The sequence below is a fragment of the Sapajus apella genome, unplaced genomic scaffold (assembly GCF_009761245.1).
Source record: "Sapajus apella isolate SASKATOON/1434 unplaced genomic scaffold, GSC_monkey_1.0 scaffold147, whole genome shotgun sequence".
NCBI lineage: Eukaryota > Metazoa > Chordata > Mammalia > Primates > Cebidae > Sapajus > Sapajus apella.
In genome coordinates, this window is record NW_022437087.1 from 2,201,348 (window position 1) to 2,219,598 (window position 18,251).

General features: G+C 47.7%; 1 long non-coding RNA gene across 1 annotated transcript; it reads left to right on the forward strand.

Annotated features, from left to right (window-relative positions):
- Positions 1-603: 603 nt before the first annotated feature.
- Positions 604-13,358, forward strand: LOC116540994. The gene is made up of 3 exons (XR_004264680.1): positions 604-719; positions 12,421-12,426; positions 13,348-13,358. It is a non-coding gene; the product is annotated as an uncharacterized LOC116540994 (long non-coding RNA).
- The last annotated feature ends 4,893 nt before the right edge of the window (positions 13,359-18,251 follow it).

An 18,251-nucleotide genomic window follows, 5' to 3' on the forward strand; every position in this document is an offset into this window, starting at 1 on the left:
TCGTAACGGCACCTGTCATCCTTCACTACGGCTGCCTGTTCAGTGCCTGTCTTTCCTCCAAAATAACCAGCTGCTGAAAGGGCATGTCTGCGCTTAAAAAGTGCTGTACCAGCAGCACCAGGAAGCACTTAGTGTGTTGATACGTGGACTTATCCCCTCAGAGCTTTCCAATGTCCCAGCAACACTTACCCAATAATCCTTCATTGCCTTCTTACTCTAAAATAGTAAATATTATATTCTTATATTTAGCTGGCTTTATTTCTGGATATTTTATTCTGTTCCATTGATCTGTATTTATTTGTTTGAACATTTATAAATTAATTTTAAGTATGAAATTTTTAATAATTTCATTGTAAATGTTTCTTCCCTCCTTGAGAACATGCTCCTGAGAGTTTTAGGCCAGGCCCTGTCCTCCAGGGAGAACCAGGTAGCCATAGGGCTATAGGCAGAGGGGAGGGCGGTGTGTTTAATGAAGGCGAGAGAGTGCATAGGGATTTGACCGTAGAACAGATTGCGTGTTCTAGAGCAGGGGTTCCCCGGCCCCCAGGCCACGGACTGGTACCTGTCCGTGGCCTGTCAGGAACTGGGCTGCACAGCAGGAGGTGCGTGACAGGCAAGCATTACTGCCTGAGTTCCGCCTCCTGTCAGATCAACGGTGGCATTACATTCTCAAAGGAGTGCGAACCCTATGGTGAACTGCACGTGCAAGGGATCTAGGTGTCGCACTCCTTATGAGAATGGACCTGAGGATCTGAGGTGGGACAGCTTCATCCTGAAACCATCCGCACTCCGCCCCCAACCCCATCCACGGAAAAACTGTCTTCCACAAAACCAGTCTCTGGTGCCAAAAGGTTAGGGACCGCTGTTCTAGAGGACACAGAGGGAAGATGTGAAAAGGAGGAGAGCAAAGGGAGTCAGGTCAGGGAACAGGATGCGCCAAACAGTGGATTTGGGGGCGTATCTATGACCAGAGAGACTTATATTTGCGTACTTAGCAAATAACATGTAAATAACTTATTCAAATTTTTAAGAGTAACGTGAAATTCTTAATGCTAAAAGGTAAAGACTATATTCACAAAAATGCAAATAAAATCTATAGTTTAGATAATAGTAATTGTGGGGAAGTAAAAAAGTTCCTCTTTAAAGTTTTCTTCCTTGTTAAAGAATAAATCATAAGCGTGCTGAGAACTCTTTGTTACACTCTATTCTATGTAGCTGTTAGACATGCCACACTTACATTCTATGCCCTTGTACTTTAACTAAGATATCTGTGCTGGACGTGCTCACAGGCATGTCCCAGCTCGCCATTGCTTTTACCTATTTAGAGAAGTTTTAAGTTCTTAGCCAATCGGGTTTTAGTTTAGATTGTGAGCTCTGGCTCCAGCCAACGGAGATCAGACACAGCAGTATAGAAGAACGCCAAATGCATAAGGGATAAATGTGTCTGTTTTCCTTTGTTCATTGTACTCTCGTGGCAGGATGGCTAGCGAGGGTCCCCTTCCTGCAGTCCAGGAAGTAAAAATTGTGTTGCTGAACAATCCTTTGTCCCAGTGCTAAGTTTTCTTTGTGGGACTGAGCGTCTTGTTTCCAACAGTATTATACCCTTTTTTTTTTTTTTTTGAGACACGGTCTTACTTTGGTGCCCAGGCTGGAGTGCATTGGCACAATTTCGGCAGCCTCAACCGTACAGGTTCAAGTGATCCTCTCACCTCAGCCTCCCAGGTAGCTGGGACTACAGACACACACCACCATGCCTAATTTTTTTTTGGTAGAGATGAGGTTTGCCTTGTTTCCCAGGCTGGTCTCGAACTCTTGACCTTAAGTGATACACCCACCTGGGCTTCCCACCCAAAGTGCTGAGATTACAGCCGCGTGCCACCACACCCTAGCATATTATACCAATAGTAATTTCTTAGTTTTGACAAATGTACCATCATTGTGTAAGATGTGAACAGTAGGCAATGCTGGATAAAGGGCACATAAGAACGGTGTATGCCATCTTTGTAACTCTTCTGTAAATCTAAAATTATTCCAAAATTAAAAGTTTAAAATAACTTAAAAAAAAGTCCATCACCAAAAAGGAAGTACATTTAGGATATAGATCCATGCAAGACATGTGTAACGTAACTAAAAACCACAGATTTTGGAGTTGGTTTCTCATCCTGGCTGCCCCAGTTGCTAACTGCAATGTTGGGCAAATTTCTTTATTCCTCCAGGCTCTGTGTTCCAATCTCTAAAATAGGAATCCTAATTATATATACTTCAGGGGGTTCCTGGGACACGTAAATGAGAAAAGACTGGCAAAGTGCTTTATCATAGTGCCTGGCACATAGTAAGAGCTCGATAAAAGTGGCTTGTATTATTCTTGCAGGTGATCAAAGAAATGCAGAGTAAAACAGTGTTAACAAACGATTTCACACCTGCTGAATCAGCAACAACTGAAATCCCTGGTGCCTGAGAGAGCGTGCCGAAAGCGGCACATTCATAAATTGTAAACCAGTACAACTATTCAGAAAAGCAACGTAGCAATATAGACACAGCAAGAGACCTCAGATATGGTCGCAACCTTTCACCCAGACCTCCTCTTAATGATTTGCGGGGTTCCAGGCAAGCGTATAGATGGAGACTCGCATAGCATATGTGTAAGTAGTTTAAAGTTAGAAATCAGGTTACAAACTGTTAAATGAAAATATGTTCTAGCCTCCTGCCTTGGCAAATGTACTGTCACCGCCACCTGGAAGGGCTGGAGTTAAAAATTCTCAGATGCCTCTGTGTCCTATGTTGGAACGTGACAGCACAGGGAGAGCCAGTTGCCAGCCCCCAGACCCACTGTCCTTCCAGTTCCTGAGTCTGTCCAGCATTGAGGGGGCCTCGTGTTAATGTGTGCGGACAGCTCTGTCCACCACCCCACGGCCTCTTGGCCACTCCTCAGATCCGAGTGTGCCTACTGGTGGTGTGACCGGACCTCAGTGGGAGAGACTCAGGGAAGGGCTGTGCTGGCCCTGGAGACGAGCACAGGGCCATTGGGCAGGGACTTCTGGGGGCCTCGGGCACCTGGAGAATGGTCTAAAAGGGAGGATGTGGATTTTCAGTGGGCATGTTCCTTTGCCCTGCGGACTCCTCACCAGGTGGGAGGGATGCAGCCCAAGGAGGGCCAGAGGGACACCCCCTGCCTGATCTGACTATAGTACTCCTTAGAACCTATCCAAAGGAAAGAAATAGTTCGGTACAATAAAAAGCCTACGGACATAAAGACGGTGTCACTGTGTTACATCTGACACTAAAACCAACCTAATGTTCAACAGTAGAGAAATGTTAAGACAGTGCTGGTAAAGCTATTCAGAGAAGTAGTATGCTGCCATCAGCACTGATACATGTGACAACCATGCCGTGACATGGGATAATGTCTGTGTAGGTATAATGGCAAATGAACACTGCCACTGTGCAGACATCTGCGTGCCCTAGGTAAGACGCGGGTCAACCGCAGACGTGAGAACAGCTGCCTGAAGAGGGTTGAACTCTTTCGGGCAGCTGAAAGATTTTCCTCCCCAAATCATCTTTTTCCTGTGGCTAGGGAGAGGCAGGGACTTTTCAGGGACTAATGGGTAAGAGCTGGCTGGTTAGATTGAAGTTTTCTGTGCAATTCTGCTTAGGAGTTGGAGATTAGAACCTGCTACCTGCCGCACGGAAGCCAGAAAGGCACTTTAAATCATCGCACCCCCTCCCAGCCTGGGCTGAATATATCCTTGATCCTTGAAGATATCCTCCCAGCCCTGATCCCTTCTCCAGGGGCCAGCACACCCAGCAACCATGCGTGTAGTGTTTGCCCTGGATGCTCAGGATGGCCTCTGCTGCGTTCGCGGAGCATCTGCCGTGGGCGGGGTATGGTGCGGGCCATATCCCACTGAGTCCTCACGACAAGCAGATGAGGTGGGAGCCTCAGCATGGTGGACCCGGACACAGAGGAGCTGGTCTCGCACCGCACAGTAGGCAAACAGAGAAGTCAGACTTTGAGACCCTGTGCTTCCATTTGGGCACTTTCACCGGGAAATCAAAAAACAGTGCTCCCTTTCTCCCCACAAACTGCTTCTAGTGTCCCATGGGGCCAGAGGAACTCAATCAAAATGATATTCCATAGATGTGGGATAGTGGTAACACGAAAAAATTAACAATTGCATTTCTGGGCGCTGGGCTGTCCCCGTGGTTCTCAAAATAAAAAGACACTGGTATTTAAGGCCGGGCGCGGTGGCTCACGCCTGTAATCCCAGCACTTTGGGAGGCCGAGGCGGGTGGATCACGAGGTCAAGAGATCGAGACCATCCTGGTCAGCATGGTGAAACCCCGTCTCTACTAAAACTACAAAAAATTAGCTGGGCATGGTGGCGCGTGCCTGTAGTCCCAGCTACTCAGGAGGCTGAGGCAGGAGAATTGCCTGAACCCAGGAGGCGGAGGTTGCGGTGAGCCGAGATCGTGCCATTGCACTCCAGCCTGGGTAACAAGAGCGAAACTCCGTCTCAAAAAAAAAAAAAAGACACTGGTATTTAATTTGTATTTTATAAGAGTGAAAAAGGCCAGGTGCAGTAGCTCACACCGGTAATCCCAGCATTTTGGAAGGCCGAGGTGGGAGGATTGCTTAAATTCAAGAGTTCAAGAGCAGCCCGGGCAACATGGCAAAACTCTACAAAAAAATTAGCCGGGTGTGTTAGTGCATGTCTATAGTCCCAGCTACTCAGGAGACTGAGGTGGGAGGATCACTTGAGCCCAGGAGGTCCAGACTGCAGTGGGCCAGGATAGCACCACTGCACTCCAGCCTGGGCAACAGAATGCAATTCTGTTTAAGAGTGAAAAAAAAAAATTTGATAATTGTCTTTGGTAAGAAGGGGCTGATTTTAGAATGGAACAGAGGGTGGCAAACAGCAGCCTTCATGCCAAATCCATTCCACTGCTTGTTTTTAGATGGCCCGTGATCTAAATAATGGTTTTTACATTTTTAAATGGTTGTGTGTGTGTCGGGGATGGGGAGGAATGTGAAACTTCCATGAAATTCAAGTCTCCATATCTATAAATAAAGTTTTATTGGAACACAGCCGCATTCAGTTGTGCATATATATTGTCTACGGCAGCTTCTGCACTACACCAGCAGAGCTGAAGAGTTGTAGCAGAGAGATCATACAGCCTGCAAAGCTGAGCAATTTTACTATCTGCATTTTTACAGAAAGATTTTGCTGACCCCTGAAATGGAAGAAGACGACAGGCCTAGTTATTTAGAGATCATTGAACTCAGCTTTCATTGTTTGAGTGGCTTCTGCATGTCAGTTGTTAAGCTTTACTTACCTAGATTACTTCAAATCCTACAAAGTACATATTATCAATCCCCTGAGCAAAGGCAGGGTATGAGTTGAAGCCTTAAATTCAAATTCTTACTTTTTTTTTTTTTTTTTTTTTTGAGACAGCGTCTCAAGCTCTGTTGCTGAGGCTGGAGTCAGTGGCATGATCACAGCTCACTGCAGAATCAAATTCTGGGTTCCTGTGATCCTCCTGCCTTGGCCTCCCAGAGCACTGGGGTTACAACGCCTGCTCTCAAATTCTTACTTCTATACCACGGCGGAGGAGCAGAGCAAGTCCTCTTCAGAAACACGAGTTCTAACCAAGGCACGGAAAATGTATTTAGAGGTCCTGATCACTGAAAACATTATGGTGTACCTTCCCCAGCCACCCCACTATATAATCCAAAATATTAAACACTGCTGAACTCAAAACTGAGTGAAAGCAAGTTCAACAGAGTTCTAATGTCCTCCGTGATAACTACATTTTTCTAAAATAGTATCCAACTATTTTATGAGAATTTTTTGGTGTCCCTGGCCATATATTTAGTTTGTTTGTTGGGTGATTAAACCCCCAAACTGAACAAAATCTGCTGGCCTTGCGAAGTCTGAGCTCAGAGCACACACGAAGAGTCTCACAGTGACAGCCACCTGGTGTGGTGAAAGAGTCCTGTTCTTTTCACCAAGAGATCAGCTGTCCCTGAAGAAGCCTCTCATTTAGGAAAGCAGAACGTATTTACTCAACAAGCCACGAGCACCTGAATCAAATGCCTGTCAGACCTTCTCCCTTGCCTCAGTCTATGTCTCCTGGAGCCCATGTCATGATCAGACACGTTCCTGAAAGCAGGGATCCCCAACCCGTGGGCCATGGACCAGTACAGGCACGTGGCCTGTTAGGAACAGGTGAGCGCAGGTAAGCAAGCATTACTGATGGCAACGGCAGGCCATCTGGAGTGCCTGCTGCCACCACACCGGCTGTAGCAGGAACGTGCAGCTGGAGCTGTATGCTCCATGAAGCCAGCAAGAACCAGGGACAAGTGGGAGCCCCACCATTTCTGAGTTGGGGATGGAGCTCTTTGGGTGCTACTTCAGCTGCCCAAATGGCAGCTGCAGACCCGGGGCCCCTAGCAGGCAGGAGCCCCACGCTCCCAGGCACAGCAGGCAGAGGAGCTCCTGGGCAGAAGGAGCCGGGTTCTGGTGAGGCCCCACCTTCAGGCCAGGAAGGGTCTGAAGGCTGGGGGCCTGGCTGCCAGTCCGGTGGACCAGAGTGGGGACTTGTGGTGCCTTTTCTCGGCTCATCCATGGACGCCCATGGGCCAATCAGCACACACTTCATCTCCCCTGAGGCCCATAGAAGCCCTGGGCTGAGCCAGAACAGAGGAGGAGGAGAGACACTGGAATGGCCAGCTGCAGACAGGAGCGACCCTCTCAGCAGAGAACTGCAGATGGCAGGACAAGCGGCCTGCAGAGAGGAGCTCCCCTCTAGGCTAGGAGCTGAACACTTGTTAGGGTACCCTAGCCACTGAGAGGAGCTGCCCACGGCGAGTCTCCTTTGAGCTGTTCTGTTGCTCAGTGAAGCTCCTCTTTGTCTTGCTCACCCTCCACTTGTCCACGTTCCTCATTCTTCCATATTGCAGGACAAGAACTCAGGACCCACCAAATGGCAAGGTTGAAAGAGCTGCTGTACCACAAGCAGGGCTGAATCATGCCCCTGGCTCGCCACATTGTGGGCAAGGAGAAGGAGAGAAGACTGCAGTCCTTCAGGGAACCCAGACCTGGGCGCTCCCTGAGCCACAGCTGTGACTCCCTCTTTGGGGCTGTCTGGTTCCTGGTGTCTCCACACTTCCAGGTGCCACTACACTCCCCAGTGCCAGCCAGGGAAGTGGCCTGCAGCACACCTGGTCCAGCCACAGCCTTGCAGAGAGCAGTGCTGGTACCCACAGCTGCCTGCCCCATGACAGCAGCCGGCATGTCTGACTGAGGCGTGTCAACTGAGTACAGCTTGCCAAACCCAGCAGGCCTGAGCAAAACTTGGGCAAAAACATCACTGGCCAGGCTGGGCATGGTGGCTCACGCCTGTAATCCAAGCACTTTGGAGGCCAAGGTGGGCGGATCACCTGAGGTCGGGAGTTCAAGACCAGCCTGACCAACATGGCGAAACCCCGTCTTTAAATAAAAGGAAAAAACAAAACAAAACAAAAACAAAAATAAACAAACAATTTAAAAAAACACACATCACTGGCCACAGAGGCTTCTGGCCAGAAAAATAACACCTCAAGGATCCTGTAACACTACCACCTGAGCTCCACCTCCCGTCAGATCAGTGGTGGCATTCAAGTCTCATAGGAGCACAAGCCCCATTGCGAGCTGTGCCTCTAAGGGATCTAGGCTGTGCGGTCCTCATGAGGATCTAAGATCGCTTACACTGATGAGACCGCCTGAGCCCAGGAGTTTGAGACCAGCCTGGGTCACATGATGAAACCCCATTTCTACCACAAATACAAAAATTAGCTGGGTGTGGTGGCATGCGCCTGCAGTCCCAGCTACAGGGACTGAGGTGGGAGGATCGTTTGAACCCAGCAGGGTTGAGGCTGCAGAGCTGAGACTGCACCACTGGACTCCAGCCTGGGCGACAGGGTAAGACCTTATCTCAAAAAACAAGCAAAACCAAACCAAAATGGTTTATCATTAAAAAATTGAATATGGTCAATATTCATTTTTTTCTCCTCAGTTCTACTTTAATTTTAAGCACTCAAGTAAGATCAAGCATCTGATCAGAATGGGGGAGACAGAGACGGCTGGGTCTGTTCAGGAAGCTGCATCCTCTCACAATCGGGGGATTTTTTTTTTTTTTTTTTTGAGACACGGTCTTGCTCTGTTGCCCAGGCTGAAGTGCAGTGGCACAAATCACAGCTCACTGCAGCCTCCACCTCCCGGGCTCAAGCGATCCTCTCACCTCAGCCTCTCGAGTAGCTGGGCTACAGACGTGCGCCATCACTTGACTAATTTTTTTTACTTTTAATTTTTTAGTAGAAACAGGGTCTCTCCAGAAAAATTACAGATGGCTCGAACAGGTAAACACTGAACGCCGTGGAACAAACAGAAGAGACAGTGAAGGCCTATCTATCCCTAGACACTCTTTCTGGAACATTCGTCTTCCTCACACCATCTCCTCTTGCCTTCCATGACACCCTAGGCTGCTGTCTTTTTTCCTACCTCTCTCTGGCCAGTCTTTCTTGGTCAGCTCCCCCTTTCTTGGCCAGCTCCCCTTCTTCTTGGCCAGCTCCCCCTGGCCCTGAGCCCCAGTCCCTATATGTGGAAGTCCTCTTGGGTCTCACAGCTTTTTGCCCCCCTTCTCTTTTAGCGTTTTCTTCCTATGAGATCTTCCAGTCTCCAGTTTTTAATGCCACTGCGTGTTCGCACTTCTATTCCCGTGCTTGTAATTGCAACCGTGACATCTAGCATGACACTTAGACGCTGTCCATGGAGGGACACAGGAACAAAGGAAGCGTCAGGAGTGATAAAAGAAAAGAAGAAAAGATATGTTTGTGTGTTTCTGCATGCTTCTGTGTCTGTGTCTGTGTGTGTAGGTTCTGGATGTTAAAAAAAAAAAAGAATACAAATGAAGAGGCCAACATCAGGGAAATATTTGCAGCAAATATGAAAAACAAAGTATTGCTATCTTATGTATAAAATGTTCATCAAATTAGAAATGGAACAGGCGCCGGCTCCAAGAACTAAACAGGCAAGAGGCAGGATCAGAACGTTCTCAGAAGAGAAGATACATTTAGTATACAAGCATAGAAAAATGTCCAGTCTCAGCAGGACTTCCACCAGTGCAAAAGAAAGCAAGGAGATACACAGTTATGTAAGAGGAACAAAGCTGAGAAGTTGTGAACGCTGTTGTTGTTGAAGCCAGTGAAACGGGCTCTCCCACAGCCAGCAAACGTATATAGTCCTGTTGGAAAGCAATTTGCTGCATTTGAGCCAGTAATTAATTATACCTGTGGCATAAATCCTAAAGAAATCATTCCATAAGCTAAAAAGCAACTTTTTAGAAATCATTTATACAGAATTAGATTAAGTAAACCTTGATATTTCACTAGATTTTTAAATGCCTCAGATTTTCCTGATAGTAGGAATCACCCAAAGTACTTATCATGTATGCAAGTCCCTCTCCCGGGGAAATTCTGATTCTGTACATCTGGGATGGTGCCCAGGAATCTATATTTTTAAAAGGCACTTTAGGCTATTCTTACCTTCAGACAAATTTGGAAAATACCGATTGAGGAAATACAATGAAATGCCATCATGAGGTCGTTAAAGCTAATGCGTGCAAAGGACATATAGTTCTGTGGGAAAATACTTAATGACATTTTAAGTTCTAAGAATGTCAAATGAAATAACAGGATACCAGGCTCGATGGCTCACGCCTGTAATCCCAGCACTTTGGGAGGCCGAGGCAGGCGGATCACGAGGTCAAGAAATCGAGACCATCCAGGCCAACATGGTGCAACCCCGTCTCTACTAAAAAAACCACAAAAAATTAGCTGGGCGTGGTGGTGTGCGCCTGTAGTTCTAGCTACTCGGGAGGCTGAGGCAGGAGAATTGCTTGAACCCGGGGGGTGGAGGTTGCAGTGAGCTGAGATCGCGCCACTGCACTCCAGCCTGGTGCCTGATGACAGAGTGAGACTCTGTCTCAAAAAAAAAAAAAAAATTAGCCGGGCGTGGTAGTGTGCACCTGTAGTCCCAGCTACTTGGGAGGCTGAGGCAGGAGAATCACTTGAACCCAGGAAGTGGAGGTTGCAGTGAGCTGAGGTTGCACCACCTCACTCCAGCCTGGAGACAGAGCAAGATTCTGTCTCAAAAAAAAAAAAAAAAAAAAGAAAGAAAGAAAAGGAAAGAAATAACGGGATATAAAAGTCTGTTAAGTATTGGTCTATTCAACAAATAAATATTTACTGAGCACCTATTAAGTGCCAGCCAGGCGGTGGGTAGACAGAAGAAGATGAAACAGCTGCCATTTGTCCTCACGGAGCTTTGAGTCTAATGGGGAGATAAGGAGTAAAGTTAAGAAAAAAGCAAACACAAATTCCCTACTAAACTAACTTCAGGCAATGATCTCTTTACAAATCCATTCTCTCCTTCCTCGGGCTGAGGGCTGCTGCAGAACCCAGCTGCTTTCTGTGGGATTCTAGCTCCATTACTTAGCAAGTGTTTGCAACTCTGTAGCAGCTTAGGAGAGAAATGGGGCTGGAAGGAAAGGGTGTGGTGCATGGATTTGGTAAGAAAGCAAGAAGGGTATGAGCACAGAGTTGGTAAATGACAGGTGCTGTTGCTGAATTCTGTAAGGTGGGGCAGAAAAGATTTTCTTTAAGGTGATTTCTAGGTACCTGTAGAGAGAGGTGCTGAAAACCCGCTGGCGGAACAGCAGCCCTGGTCTGGGGACCACCTGGGTCTCCACAAGCTAATACCACAGGTCAGAGGTCAAAGCACCCACCCCCCAAATCTGGAATCAGTATGAGTCTAGGACTGGGGCAAAAGCCCAGGGTAGGGACAGAGGGCTGTATGGATTGACCCGCCATTCAGAAACAGCCCCAAGTGTAAGCTTGGAGTTATCTCCAAATGAGATTATGAATACTGTCACAAAGGATCACCCATAAGATCGGAAAAAAAAAGTGAACTAGCACTTTTATGCTTGTGTGTTACGACTGGGCTGTATTGACTCTGATGCAGTCTGAATATTTTAAAAATAAATCATACACTCATCTGGGAACCAGGAAAATTACATTGTATTATAGCTGGTTGAAGTCAATAACATCCTGGATATGATAGTTTTTATAATTCGGGGTTGGCATTTCTTCCTTGTGTCAAAAACTATACTAGGGCCAGGCGTGGTGGCTCGTGCCTATAATCCTAACATTTTGGGAGGCTGAGGCAGGCGGATCACCTAAAGAGTTCAAGACCAGCCTGGCCAACATGGTGAAACCCCATCTCGACTGAAAATACAAAATTAGCCGGGTGTGGTGGTGCATGCCTGTAATCCCAGCTACACACAAGGCTGAGGCAGGAGAATCGCTTGAACACGGGAGGTGGAGTTTGCAATGAGCCAAGATTGCACCATTGCACTCCAGCCTGGGCAAAAAGAGCCAAACTCCCTCTCAAACAAACAAATAAACAAACTGTGCTAGAATCCTCAAATACTGAAAATGGTTTATGCCTGCCTTGACTCTGAGAGGCTATTCCAGGGCAAGAATGCTGCCTAGTACCCTCGAACCCTGCAGAGGCCAGGCCGGTGCTTATTTCCTTAGGGGTATTTCTGTGTAGATCATCTTCGGTGTTAATTTGTTCCTTTTCAACTTCCCAAGTTAAATAGGACATTAAGGTTCGGTTAAGAAGAGATGTCGCTGAGTGAGGGAGAACCTTGGGGTCGGTCTCTCTCCTGGGATATGTCCACCAGGGAGCATAGCTGCAGAATCAGAATACAGGAGGTGGCAGAGCTGGGGACTTAGAAGCAGCAGCCACCCGTGACCTATCTAAGCTGTCTAGTCTCCTGTTTATTTACTCATCCTGAGCACTGTCCATTGGATTTTTTTTAGAAAGGAAGGTTCATTGGTGTGGGATAGATAGTTGAGACCCTGAGACCTGTTGGTCCTGATCTGTAGGGAGCAGGCTGGATGACCTTGGCCTCAGGCCTGCCACAAATGTAACAGGGGAAGATGCACTTGGCCATCTCCAAGGGCCACTGCGGCCCAGAACATTCTACGTTGATAAGACTCAGAGCATGTCCCCAATGGCAAAAACAAAAGTCACACCTTCCAACTCAGACCATCCAAACTGTTGATGAGCTTCCAAGTTTTATTTGTGGACTCCCACAGGTCTGTCTTTATTCTAAACTCTTATCCCCCCAGTAATATATCTGTAATAATCCTGAAGCACGAATATCTTGAAATAGGTGCAGATGCCAGTATTTTCCCAGCAGAGCCAATAAAAGAGACTTTTGTTGACGTATGTTCATCATTCAGTGCTTTGAGAAATTAGGAAGTAAATGAGTTGCAATTCTACACGTTACTTGGCCCTTAGGACTATCTTACAGTGTGTGGTGTGTACCTTGTGCCTACTCGGGGCCATTCCTATTAAAATGAATTTGTAATGCAAACATGTCTTCAGCCGATGGGACCACAGAATCTCACCTTGTCATAAGAGACGCAATCAGAAGTACTGTGCAAACACCTTTCCCTGACAGAGTAAGTCTCTTGCAACCCAGTAGCCCCCTGCATAATCAAACAGTAAGCCAGATCCTAAGTGTTCTACATAAATGTAGAATATGGAAACTGTAGTCAAACAAAAATAGCAATAATGGGGTAGAAGCCAGCACACGGCTTGGGGCTTGCAAACTAAATTCTCACCACTTGTATGTGACCTGATAAAACTTCAGTCACGCCGGGCGCGGTGGCTCACGCCTGTAATCCCAGCACTTTGGGAGGCCGAGGCGGGTGGATCACAAGGTCAAGAGATGGAGACAATCCTGGTCAACACGGTGAAACCCCGTCTCTACTAAAACTACAAAAAATTAGCTGGGCATGGTGGCGCGTGCCTGTAATCCCAGCTACTCAGGAGGCTGAGGCAGGAGAATTGCCTGAACCCAGGAGGCGGAGGTTGCGGTGAGCCGAGATCGCGCCATTGCACTCCAGCCTGGGTAACATGAGTGAAACTCCGTCTCAAAAAAAAAAAAAAAAAAAAAAAAGAAAGGTAAAGTTGATAGCACACGTAAGCTGAATGAATCAAATTTCTGCTTTGTTCTGCTTTCACTAATTGCTGGCAGAGCCAAGTTGATGCCTGATTATGAAGCCGTGCTTCAGCTCCCTTAGCAAATCTGTTGCTGGAAGACAAGGAGGGAGCACTTACTTTTTGAAAGTAAACTGTATTTTAAAAGCACCAGGGGACGGGTCTATTTAAAAGAACAATGGGGTGAGTGGCGCTCTAATGATAGACTCTAGCTTGGAGACTCTGACTATCCTAGTTCCCTCTTGGGTCCCTTCTGGCTGACAGTGAAGCAAATAAACAAACACCCCCTGATGGAGGGGTCCTTAATCAGGGTGCACAGCAGTATCACCTGGGGAGCTGTAGCCCAGCACACACGCCCAGCCCCACCCACCAGCGTTACTGAGAGGGAAGGGATCCCCGCTGTGTGAGCTGGAAAAGCTCCCCAGGTGATTCCGCTTCAAGCTTCTGGTTAAACACCAAGGCTAATGAGCCTTATTTAAAAGCTCAGGTTTTTACATTCAGCAAAATCTGTTGCTTTTAAAATGGGCTGCCTTTGGAAAAGCCAGCAATGTTGCATGCCAGGATGGGACCCTCTCCCTGGAAATGAAAAAGCAACCCTTGAGAAGCGGTGCTGGGACAATAGGAGGGCAGTGGTTTCTCCTTGTGACCTAGGAGGGAAAGTCAGAGGGGGAGGCTGCCGGGAGTTCAATGACTTAATATGCAGCTAACCAGCCCTTTAATTAACTTGACAGGGCAGATAACAAAGCTATCACTAAGCGAGAGTTCCTTAATTGAAAGGGGGAAGAGAGACTTGTTTCATATTTTCAAAATAATCTGTAATGAGCATTACTAATTTGACTGTGTGTGTGTGTGTGTGTGTGTGTGTGTGTGTGTGTGTGTGTGTGAACAATGGCTATTTTGAGCTATTAAACGGGAGGTGAGCAGACCTGCACGTGGCAGCTCAGCTTGCTGTGTTTGTGCCTTACCTGGCAGCTGGTGCCCGCTGGTGCGTGACTGAAAGATGGTGCGGTTGGTTCTGTTAGTGTCCAGCTGTTCGCAGGCATTTACCTCGAAATCACTTGTGCTATCGTGGCCGTAGTATTTTTCCAGCCTCATCTCTTACTGAACTGTACCTCTAGCTCTGGGTCCAGTCACAATGAAGTAATTTGTAGTCTCTCAGTCATCCATGCTTTGCACATGCAATTTCCTCTCCATGGAATATGAAATACCCCCACTTCCCTCCCCTTCCTTCCCTTCAGCTTCCAGACTCCTGGCAGCAAGCTTATAAGTCACCTTTCAAATCTCGGTTCAAATGCCTCCTCTGAGATGAGTCATCTCTTACTCCACTTGCAAGACAGGGGTTCCACCTATCTCCTGGGATCCCGCGACCAGGCACTCTAGACTGTCATTCTAGCAGCTCACTGAGTGTATCACAATGGTGTGTTTTTGTGCCTGTCTCCCCACCATTCACGATAGTCGACATGCACTGCTCATTTCATCACTGCAGCGGTCCTACAGGGTGGCTTTTACTGTGACTCCCATTTCCCTGCTGGAGAAACTGAGGCTCAAACATAGTAGCCTGCCCAGCTCTCGCCACAAGTAGATGGTTTACCTGCGATACAGTCCAGGTTCATCTTGCTTCTAAGTTTGTGCTGTTAACTGCCATGTGAGCAAACTTCAATCAAAAACTGTCTTTTCTTTTTTTTTTTTTTGAGACGGAGTTTCGCTCTTGTTACCCAGGCTGGAGTGCAATGGCGCGATCTCGGCTCACTGCCGCCTCCGCCTCCTGGGTTCAGGCAATTCTCCTGCCTCAGCCTCCTGAGTAGCTGGGATTACAGGCACGCACCACCATGCCCAGCTAATTTCTTTTTGTAGTTTTAGTAGAGACGGGGTTTCACCGTGTTGACCAGGATGGCCTCGATCTCTTGACCTCGTGATCCACCCGCCTCGGCCTCCCAAAGTGCTGGGATTACAGGCTTGAGCCACCGCGCCCGGCTCTTTTTTTTTTTTTTTTCTTTGAGACAGAGTCACTCTGTTGACCAGGCTGGAGTGCAGTGGCATGATCTCGGTTCCCTGCAACCTCCACATCCTGGGTTCAAACGATTCTCCTGCCTCAGCCTCCCAAGTAGCTGGGACTACAGGCCCCTACTAACACACCTGGATAATTTTTGTATTTTTAGTAGAAATGGGGTTTCACCATCTTGGCCAGGCTGGTCTCGAACTCTTGACCTTAAATGACCCACCCACCTTGGCCTCCCAAAGTGATGGAATTACGAGCTCCCTGGTTCAAACACCTGTGACACCAGCCTACACATAACACACAGGGCTCTGGGGTGATTTTTTATGACAATAGAGATATAAAATGATATAGGGTAAACCTACATGGGCTGCTAAAGCACCGTCAGTTATGTGTGTGTTTCCATGTACTCGAAAAGCTGAGGATATTAAAATAAATATGACTCTATTCCATGTAGTTGAGATTGCCATCTTTTTTCATTTGGAAGAGAATTTAAGAAGTGCCGACCTGATTAACAACACTGCGTAGGTCAGTAACAGACTAGATGAAAATACTGTATCAATATTGAATTTACTAAAGTTGATCACCATAGTGTGGTTTTGAAAGAGAATATCCCCATTCTCAGAAAATATACACTGACGTAGTTAGGGGCAAAGGCCTGTGATACACACAACTGGCTCTCAGATGTCTCAGAAAATAAGTGTGTGTGCATGTGTGTGGTTGGCATGTGAGTCTGTGTGTGAGGAGGTGAAAGGGAATATTATTAACAACAGACGAATCTGTGTAAGGAATAAATGCATGTTCTGCCCGGGCGTGGTGGTCACACCTGTAATCCCAGCACTTTGGGAGGTTGAGGCAGGCGGATCACTTGAGGTCAGGAATTCGAGACCAGCCTGAAACCCTGTCTCTACTAAAAATCAAAAAAAAAAAAAAATTAAAAAATTAGCTGGGCATGGTGGCACACTGTAGTCCCAGCTACACGGGAGGTGGAGGTCGGAGAATCATGGAACCCCAGGAGGCAGAGGTCGCAGTGAGCCAAGATTGTGCTACTGCTCTCCAGCCTGGGCGACATAGCAAGACTCCAGCTCAAAAACAAAACACAAAAAGAATAGATGCATCTTCTTCATATTATTCTTATTTTGGCCAATTTTCTGCAAGTCAGAAATTATGTCCGAACGAAGAGTTAAAACAAATTGCTGACCTTGGAAGAAATGAACATCCCTGAGAACGTGTAATGACAATGTTTCTGTGAAATCCCGGGAGCAAGAGCTGGTGAGGCTGCTCAGTGACTGATGGTGGGACGAGGCTTCCTTCAGGCTGCCTTGTCATGGCTGGTTTTCTTTACCTATTGATGTGTCTTGAATATGTTTACAGTTCAGCTGGCCCAGTTCTTTGAGAGGCAATGGGGTTTCCTTGCAGATGTGCCGCTGGGAGGACAGTGGTGCCTGTGCCTGGAGAAGCCACCGGCCACGTGCTGGGGCAGAGGGACATATGGTAGCTCGACTCCAGCCACAGATGCAGCTCCCGCAGGAACAGTGGCGCCTGCAGTTGGAAGGGGCCCCCTCCAGCTCACAGCGCTGTGTGGACAGTAGCATCTGTGTGAATGCAGGCTCGCCCACTGTGAGTGGGGACAGTCAAGGCCATCTGTGGCCTTGCATCTGCTGGTCCCATTCACCAGGGCAACACCGTGCGTGGCCAACGCTAGACCTCCTGGCCCCAGTGCCCGCAGCTCAGCATTAAAATGTCAGCTTCGAAGGACTAGAATGTCACTTTGCTGTTATAGTCACCCCACAAGCGTTTTCTGAGCATCTTCCACTTGGGATTACTTCCTTTTTGCTAGGGACTGTGTCACGTGCTTACACGTCACATTTTATTTTTAGCTTTCATGCTGACTTTATTGAACGTGGTGCAGTTAACATGCCCCCCATTTTCCAAAAGTAGAAACTGTGACACAGAGGTTAAGTGGTTTCTGAGGTAACACAGAAAAAAATGTAGCAGAGATTTCCTAAACAAACTTGCAGCGTGGCAGGAGTGGGGGAGTGGGGGAGTGGGGGGACAGGGGGGTGGAGGGGGTAACAAGACCCACAAAGAACACTGGATCAGGTTGGAGGAAAGAGGTGCTCAGAGAGACCCAAGATCTTGGCTGGGAGGTGAAAAGGAGTGTGGCCACTTTTGATTCTTTTGATTCTGTAGGAGGCTTTATTGGGGAGGTGGCATTTGCGTGGATCCCAACAGGATGGTAAGAATTTTGAAAGGAAAATCACAAAAAGAGGGGCATCCAAATGGAGTCCAGAGAACATGGTGAAAAACCAAGCATGGGTTGAGATGGTAACTGTCATTTATTGACCTTTTTCTATATGCTAGGAACTGTGAGAGGCGCTTTAGATAAATGAACTCATTGAAACGGGAGCTTTCTTAAATGAGCCCTATTACCATCCTCATTTTAGGGTGAATGGAGGCATCCATGGAAGGTTACACGCATCTAGTGAGGTAACAAAGCCCACAGGCTTAGAAAGTGTTTCATGATAATAGTGAAATGATAATAGCAGGAAAAAGGAGGGGGAAAGAGGGGGAGGGGAAGAGGGGGGGTGGAGGAGGAGAGGAAAAGGAGAAGGGGGAGAGGAGGGAGGAGGAGGCTAGGAAGGAAGAAGGAGCAGGAGGAAGAGTGGGAGGAGAAGGGAGAGGAGGAGGAGGAGGAAGAAGGAGGGGGAGGAGATGAGAAGAAGGGAGAGGAGAAGGAGGGAGAGGAGAAGGGGAAGAGAGGGAGAAGAGAAGAAGAGGGAGGACAGAAAATAGGAGAAGGAGGGAGGGGGAGAAAGAGTGGGGACAAGGAGGGAAAGGAGAAGGGGAGGAGGGAGAGGAGGAGGAGGAGGAAGACGAAGGGAGGAAAAGGGTGAGGAGAGAAAGGAACAGGGGGAGGAGAGGGAAGAGGAGGAAGCGGGAAAGAGAAGGAAGGGAGAAGAGGGGGAAGATGAGGGAGGAGTTGGGGAGGAGAAGGGGAAGAAGGGAGAGTAGAGGGAGGGGGAGGAAGGAAGAAAGAGAGAGGGAGGAGGAGAAGAGGGAGGGGGAGGAGGAGGAGGGAGGGGAGAGGAGGAGAAGGGAGAGGGAGGAGGAGAAGAGGGAGGGGGGAGGAGGAGAAGGGA